We start from the raw sequence: 8,992 nt of genomic DNA on the forward strand, positions 1-8,992 counted from the left end.
ACACAAGAACGGGAAGGTATCTTCACATTTCTGGAACAGCCAGCTTTTATGCATATCTCGCACAAAACATATCACAAGAATCCTACAGGATAATACTAGAAAGGTGGGAGTCCATTACGAACTAAACTATGCAGCGGAGGTAAACCATCCCTAAATTCCTTCGATTGTTCGAGTTTACTCTAATCGTTTATTTGTACAAGAAGTATATAGTTGTTAATCCCTTTGGCGTAAACAAGCATGTCCAACCTGGCGCGTATCTTCCGTCGAAAACTCCGCCGCTTTCGCAATCAGTTGACGCGCATCTTTCACTGCTAACAGTGGCGAATAGTTTGACGTCGGTCGTCGGAAAGCTCAACGCGAAAGTTTTCTATCGCGCGTCGCGGCGCTCATTTAAAAATTTTGGAAACGACACTTTTCCGCGATGAATAAATTCGGCGACTACTTCCGCGCGTTGTAAGATTAATGGAATTGGCAACTTGTATAAAGTACTACTTTAAGTGTTTATGTCTGGGCGTTTTCAAACCGCGCTACAGTAACCAGGTGAGTTTGAATTTATATTCGGGAAAAGTTTCTCGAGGGCGTTTTTCGTTAATAATTTTACGGCTTAAAAAGGGAAGCAAAAGCAAACGGTACGGCTTTCTGGTTTACACAACTAATGGATTTATTTAAAGTAAATTTTATGGGCATACATAAATTATTATCGGTTTTATTGCGGGAACACGTTTCCGTATAATGGACTGCTTAGCCTGGATTAGCCTAGCACGAATTTTGACAGGACTCAATCGGGAGGATAGAAAGTCTGTCGTCTTTGGGGCTTTGGTTGTGAGCTGTAGTCGAATTAGTGGTTTACAATGTTTTTCTTTCTACAAAATATGAATCTGTATCAGCAATAATTCTTAGTCGTTACTAGATTGCCCCAATTCTGTTTATATACTCGCACAATATTTTTCTCAGCCTTTTTGGAAATAACAAGGTGCAAGACGAATAGCTTTATTAGATGTGTGGCATGTACTTTTGAAAGACTCACAAAGTGGATTCTGTTCAGGCTTTTGTGTTACATTGTTAACAAAGCACTGTGTATACATTTGTAAAAAAGTTGTGCTGCTCCTCGTTACTTGATGTTTTAATGTATACCATGGGAAAAGCGTATGAATTATGTTCTGTTGTTACACTTTTCTGTTGTAGATAAAACGCAACCTCGCGTTTCTACGTTTCTCTTTGAAAATCACAAATTTAACTAATTCCAATGAACCACCAAGGGCTCACATTATTTGCACACTTGATATGTCGCTTTATTATTTTTCACACTTCATGTTAATCAATATGTTTGTAAAAACATCACTTGCGTTGTGAAGCTTCTTTTAACAAGCCTAGATAAACAAGTTTAAAAAGTCATTATGCAAACATAAATGACGAGAGCGTATTTTCCTCCTAATAATAGGACCAGGGAAAAATACCGGTAGGCACGAGATCCTTACCCCATTCTCTTTCAAATGAGCCGCGTATCGTCGAAATTTTGAAATGGGCATTAGTTTTACTTTTATTCGAAGTGTCTACATATGAAACTTTCTTTAAATGCTTTCATAAATAGCATTGCGCATTATCTACATTAGAAATTTCATTGAATACCTTCAAAAATAAAACATACAGCATGCATAGACAGTAATTTTGAAACCGGTATTAGTTTTAGTTTCATTCAAGGTGCCCACATAATGATATTTCATTTCACTGCTTCCATAAATAATAAAGTTGCCATTGCGCATGCGCAAAACCAAATTTTAAACCTGATGTTAGATTTGCTTGTATTCTAAGTGCCTATGTATTAAATTTCATTTAAATGCTTCAGTAAATCAGCAACTGGTGTTACATTTGTCTTTCTTCCAAAATGCCTATGTATCAAATTTCATTCAAATACTTTTATAAGAAAAAAAGTTTGCAATTCGGTTTATAAATGGTCGAGATGCGATAAGGGCACTGTGAATTTTGAATCGATTCGACTCAACTTTTGGCATTGCGTATTATATAGCTAAGGCTATGCCCATATTGAATTTCATGCAATTCAGTTCATAACTAACGGAGATGTAAAAGCGATCGCACATTTCTAAACAAAATTATCGTTCACACGGACAGATAGAGGGACAGACAGGCAAAGGAACAGACGGACAGATCAACAGACAGACCAACAGACAGACGACAGACAACAATACAAAATTATAAATGATCTCTAGTATGGTTAATAAACGGCAAAAGTGTAAAATTATGGAACATGTAAAAAACGGTTTGTTGGTTTTTTTACAATAACTTTTTTTGTAAGCGGTACAGAAAAAATTCCTTCCTTGGTGCAAGACTCGACACCATAACGAACCAAATAGCGAAAAAAGCGTAAATTGCTTTTAAGATAAAGAACTAGTAGCGTCGCAAAACGAGCGGACGAACGGACGGACGGACGGACGGACAAAGTGGCCACAATAGCGCATTTTTTTTTATTTTTGTGGAAATGCGCTAAAAATATGGATGCGTTGCAGGAGTTCCATCTCTCCAAAATGCACGATACTAAATAATATCGAATTCTTTTAAGAAAAACCCTATGTTATTTTAATTATGAGATCCAAAGTGGATTCAGATTAAGCGAAGGGTAACGATTATTCAGAAACAGAACAAACTCGCACGACTTTCCAGGGGAACGAAGAAAAAATGGTTTAAGATCCACTATCAAATTGGCCTGAAAATTAAACTAAGGATACAGAAATCATTATTCAGAAACACGATGAACTGAAACCTACCCACCGCAATAAAGATAATACAGTGTTGGTGAAAGTTCTTGGTTGTAACGTGATAAAAAAGTAAGATAAAGGTAGAGGAAAAAACACAATAGTTTCTCACGAGTGCCTAAGTCCCACCAGTACGATAAAAATAATTAAGCGAGTTTCAAATAAACATGATTCAACGTGGTTTAATTAAGCTAAGGGTAGTTGAAACGGTCTTTGTTGCAATAAAGGGTTTCGTTTAACAAAGTTTTGAAATTCTGAACTAAAACTGTACAAAATAATAACTCTTTGCCGTCGCCTATAAAATTCTTTAACAAGCTCTACATTTTTTGGTGGTGGTTGCTTACTGCAGAGTTTTCCCTTTGCTTCTCTGAAATTGAACTACAACAATTCTACAACTATTTTCCACTCATCAGTAAAAACAACACAAAGGTATCCAGTATCCAATATTTACTTTGACATCTTATAAATCTTATAAATAAATAAATACGGCTAGTCTTCTCGTTCATGGAATGGGTTGTTCTTAACATCTTGGTACAGCTCGCCAGTACAATTGAGACATCATCAAATGTCTTCTGTCAAGAAAATGTATTTGGAAACTCACCGATCATGAATTTCTCCGATTTCTCTGATTATTATCTATTGATTACAATGAGCTCGATTTCGGTGTTTCGTTTTTTTCACCGATAAATGGAAATTTAACTTCTAATGCTTTCCGTACACTCAATTTAATGAACGTTGTTACTGTTTAGTATAATAATTATTGGAAAAAATCCTCAGTAAGCACATGCATAAAAAGATGATTTCAGTTATAATTTCGCCACTCGATACTGTTTTATTAAATTAGAAAATAGAAAAGATTAACTCGGGTGTCTGAGGGCCTACTCTGCAAGATGGAAATCTTTTAGTATGGGGTGAAATAAATAAAAATCCACCATTGCACTCGGTTGAAGATATAGCTGAATTATTATCCAGAAGCTGAATAGGCCCGTACGCTTTGTATAAGTAAAGGGGGTGAAACCCACTCCGCAAGATAAAAATAGTTTGGTGAAATAAATAATAAACTACCATTAGCCTGATTACAACCTAAGGTAAGCCTGGCAGTATTAATGTCCAGGAGCGGGCCACTCGTCAAGGTAAAAATGCTTATTTTAGTTTGGACTGAAACATTAAACAAAAATCGTAACCAACTGGGTTCAAAATTAAGCAAACGGCGGCGGTGGAATCATTATTCAGAAAATAGTAAACTTACACGAGGGCGTAAAGGGTGAAGTCAATCCAACATGGTAAAAATAATTAAGTGCCGGTAAAATAAACGAATTTCCGCGATCCAACAATGTTTAAAATTGGGTAGCTGAATTTTTATTTATAAACAGAATAAACCCGAACGTGTTTTATTGAATATGGGTAATTCGCTCCTTTAAAAATTAACACCTACGCTACTTCCTGTTTTGCAGTGGATAGTGCAACATCCAGCGCCCCGTAAGGACACCGGCGATCTTCAGAATCTGGCTTTTATTCAGTTTTTGAAGCTTAGAAGACCCAGATTTGCCAAGGGGCCCTGTTAAAAAGGCCCTGAACCGCCTGAGTCCGATTGCTAGTTGTCACTGTTACTCAATGATGTCCACCTTCGGAACAATGGCCAATGGTAATCCTGAACCCCGCCGCCCATAAGTTCTTGGTGCACCCGCAGCAGCTTTGAGTGCTCCAGAACCTTTAGGATCCTTCTCAAGCTGCTTTGAGCCAGACTCTGGAGTGCTTCCCACCGATCCGTGACCGTTTGGTCCTTGAGGGCGGGTTTCCCCTCTGAGACAACGACCCAGACACAGCTTTAAGCTTTGGCGCAGGACCCGAGATTTTACCATCGACCCGGCGAGTCATCGTCTTCTGTGCGCCAGTCCTATTCTTCTTGCGAATAGGAGCTAGCCCACTACCACCCCCCTTTCGAGGAGCCTGCTCCCTTACCAGACCCCTTTCGATGGCCCAGCTTGTCGGTTCCTCCCTGACGAGGACCCCAGAAAGGGTTTGATAGGATTATCGTCCCCCGAGTAGTGCGGAAATGCGGTTCCACCAGAGCCCAAGGCTTGACTAGGGATACTAACCCATGTTTGATTGTGCCAATTTGTATACTTCACTCCAATTCGTTTTTGAAAAATATTTGCAGCACGTCTGTGAGCAGATCTAAATATTTAATTCATTTCAGCAAAGTATCACTGAAGATTCTCTGAGAAGAAGGTATCTTTGGGAAGTCCCTGAATAGCTCTGAACCTCGGAGTGTATCGTAGTATCATTTTTGAACTTTATTTAAGTACACCCTGTAGTTTTATGTCGCAAGCAGGTGTTTTTTTGCATAATGAGTCCCCAAAAGTCGTTGCGTAATTCAAATTTTATTTGTAATCGGCATTTCTCTTGCATTTGAAGATGGTCCACGCTGAATTGTCACTGATTAAATCAAAATAAAATGTTTTAGGCACAATTGTAAGTTGTAATCCATAATTAATCCCTTCACAAAGGAAATTGAACACCAACCCCTTAGTTCGGCTCCCAATAAATGTTCCAAAACTTCAAATGTTAATCTAGTTCGCCTTTGCTAATAAATTTGTCGGAGATGCCGTCGGTTACCACTCAAAATACTCTGAACGCAAAGTTACCCATAAACCTAAACGAGTACGGGCCGAGCCTTTCATTTTCCTCGAATTTGTACATAACCCTCGCTCTATAATGAAACTTTTCTGCGTGGCCATCTCAAAAACTCGGCGTAGACCTCGTTTGGCGTTTCAATTAAGGAATTGTCGAAAAAGTGAGTGTAAAAGTGCTCAGTCTAAATAATCAGCCAAAAGATGTTGACGAAAATGGGAGACGTCTCCCCCTCTAATGGCAGGCAGTGAAATAAAGCTCGTGTAAAATGTGTTAATGTTTGTGGAACATCTCGCGCGTTAAATTTCTTCCTTAAACGAAAATAAAGCGTGTCGTCGACTTCTGTGCGCCTTAATTATGTTAAAGCTAGATAAATTACATGCATGCTTTCCTGCACTTCATTATAATTAAATTCATGACTAGAATTAAGGACGAAATTATCCTTTCAATAGATTGAAATTCCACCTTGCAGATGTTAATCCTCTCTTTTTTTGCTTTCTGGAAGTTATACGTACACAAATTTAAATTAATGATAATGATGTCCCAGATTTTACAACTATAGATCTCCGAGCTTCTGAGGCGTCTTATTTCAGGCAATTAGTGTGCATTTAAATGTAATGAAATTAAAAAAAACCCGGACAATAGAGCTATTAAGACACGTTGCCTTTTTAAATGACAGTCGGCCATTGGCAAACAAGCTGTAAAACCACCTTGTCACATTTTTCGATCAGATTTCTTAGACAATTTTCGCTTCATACACTTAAAACGAAAGTGGAGTGGATTACATTTCTTTATTTTCATGCACTTTTCCTGATGATATTTCGCGTTTGTTTGAATATTTTATCTCAAACACGTTTTCTACATTGTTCATAATGGAGCCGCAAAATTGTCGAAATTTCATACATCAAGAAAAGATATCGGCCAGTTTCTCCGAAGGTGTAATTTAGAATCGAAGCAATGCCCAACGGATATACACGTATCTAGGGAATTTCGTTTTTCTCTCCAAACCCATCAGACAGAATGAAAGTATGTCATATGGTGCAGTTAAATAAATATTATTCTCTCCGGGGAACAATTTTGACATTTCTACTGTTTCTCCCACAAATAAAATAACTTCATTGACCTCGGCAATAATTTATGGAGGCGTGTTGCGAGTATTATTCTATCGATTCTGGAGAAAATCGTACAAACGTGAGATTAATTTCATCTTAAATTTTTTATTTGCACTTTTTCTGTAAAACTCGAATTCGAAAAGAATCTTGAAAGAGATCTTAGATTTTCCTTTCCACGCCGGGCAATTTCAAAGCTCGTTGAAGCTTATTTAAGAACGAAATTTATGGTATGTTGACAAGAATAACCTGATTGATACATATGAAGAAGTGGGGGGAATTTCAAGAACTCCGAAAAATGGAAGGATTTGATGAATCGAAAGGGTGTTAAAAATGCTAAGAATAGAGAATAACGGAAGTAGACCGTGTAATAAGAAGTATCGGAATCGGTAGAAGAAAACGCTTGATTATTTTGAAAAATTTGAAGATTACTGACATATTCATTTCATTTTCGATATTTCCCGAATGCTCCTGAAACGTCACATTTCCCGGAAAGACCGCATTAGTTTCGGTTTCGCTTCTTATCACCGATGACTAATCCTTTATACCACCTCGATGTCTATCGCGATTTCTAGAATATTCACTGCAGTAGATACATTGACCGGGGAATAGATTCAACAAGGTGAAAATGGGGTATAGGCCGGGCGCTAAAGGGTTTGAGCATGCATTGAAAGTCTAACGCAGTTTGACTTTTGATTATTGTTGGGAGCATATAGTAGATGAAAAAAATCGATGTCGTTGCATTTCCGCGGTGGGCATCACATGAGGGGGAGGGAGCAAAGTAGCGCGAGTGGCGATTCACTTTATCGTTTCTAACTCAAAGACGGTAATAGTTAGAGCAATGCTTGAAACGGCTATATTGCCTACAAAAAATGTCCCAAAGATAGAAGTCGTACTTTTAACCGTTTTGGTACAAATATATTATTTCGGAATATATCCAAATCCACTGAAAATCATATTTGCCACGTACTTCATGTACCTACAAGACAATTTTAAGAGTGTCGTGCCAAAAAAAAGGCAGTGTATAACCTTCCTTTTTTACCAAAAATCGACTGCAACAAAATTTCTCAGGAAAAAACTTTTTCTAATTAATTTTGGTGCGTAGAATCCAAAACGATTAGTACTTTTTCGATTAGACGTCTCAAACAAAAGTTATAGGCAAAAAACGAATTTCGACAAACAATTCAAAGGGCTGTAACTTTTGATCTAGTAGCCCGATCTTGGAACTGTTTGAAATTATGGATTCTACAGGCCACATTCTATGAGAAAATATTTCTTTCCGATCGATCTGAGAAAATTTCTTTTTTCGGGCCAAAAAAAAGGCAGTGTATAACCTTCCTTTTTTACCAAAAATCGACTGTACCAAAATTTCTCGGGAAAAAACTTTTTCTAATTAATTTTGGTGCGTAGAATCCAAAACGATTAGTACTTTTTCGATCTTGGAACTGTTTGAAATTATGGATTCTACAGGCCACATTGTATAAGAAAATATTTTTTTTTATTATACTTCATTGAAATCACTTTATTTACACCTGTATTAGAAATAATGGTATCTGGCCTTTTCCAGGCTAGCGCACGGAAAAACTTTTCTCTGTTTTGCGTTTATAATGACAGTATTCCGATATCAAAAATAGTGCTGGAATGAGTTTCATTCCAACACTATTTTTGGTAACTATTTTCCACAACTCACAGATTTTTAAGAACATTTGGTATTCAGTGGTTGGCATGCTCGTCTAAATCATCCACGCTGATCATATACGCGAATGTTCAATTCAAAGTTCTGCCTGGATGATTTAGACGTTAATACTTATCTCAACGGTTTAGTAAAATGTGGACTAATTTCACTTATTGTTATAACATTATGTTACAGTTATTAACGATACGGGTAATTGTAATCATTAGGTATTGAAAATTCAGTGTAGGTACTTAGAGAAATCCACATTTAATACAAATGAGGTTTTATAACCTAACAAAATTACAAAACTAATCTTTGTCACTAAATGTACAATTATTATAAACTTTTAGAATAATTGTGGAATTATTGCCTGGTAGCAAATTATGAACAGTCTCTTCTGCTAACTGTCGAAGCTCTGGAGGAGTGGAAGGAAGAATTTCTTCGCACATTATTCACTTTTTATTGAAAAAACTAAAATATACTGCACAAATTCGTATTTGACGCGCTTGTTAAATTGAATTTTTTCAAAATGTAGCGTAGCCAACTTAATTTCTTTATTGAAAAATTGTTGGTGTTGCCAACTTAATTTCTTTATTGAAATATTTATTACAGAAAATGTCAGAATTGTTAATTTTTTTAATACAATTAAAATGCTCAACAGAGAAAATAGTATAAAGCATATGTTGCAGAAGGCCTTTCTAGCACTCGTTCATTCGAACCTTCGCCGCTACGCGGCTCAGGTTCGAAACTTGAACTCGTGCTAGAATATAGCGCCTTCTGCAACTTATGCTTTAATATACTAT

The 8,992-nt window shown here is 36.9% G+C and overlaps 1 protein-coding gene across 3 annotated transcripts in view; it reads left to right on the forward strand.

Annotated features, from left to right (window-relative positions):
- The first annotated feature begins 356 nt into the window (after window positions 1-356).
- The window catches only part of LOC116179603 (neuropeptide CCHamide-2 receptor-like), a 106,459-nt gene continuing 97,823 nt past the window's right edge, over window positions 357-8,992 (forward strand). For all 3 annotated transcript variants that reach the window (XM_031499401.1, XM_031499402.1, XM_031499404.1), the window contains exon 1: window positions 357-540. The gene's annotated coding sequence lies outside the window, so the exon portion shown is untranslated. The remainder of the gene's footprint in view (window positions 541-8,992) is intronic.

The sequence above is a fragment of the Photinus pyralis genome, unplaced genomic scaffold, assembly GCF_008802855.1.
Source record: "Photinus pyralis isolate 1611_PpyrPB1 unplaced genomic scaffold, Ppyr1.3 Ppyr1.4_LG8, whole genome shotgun sequence".
NCBI lineage: Eukaryota > Metazoa > Arthropoda > Insecta > Coleoptera > Lampyridae > Photinus > Photinus pyralis.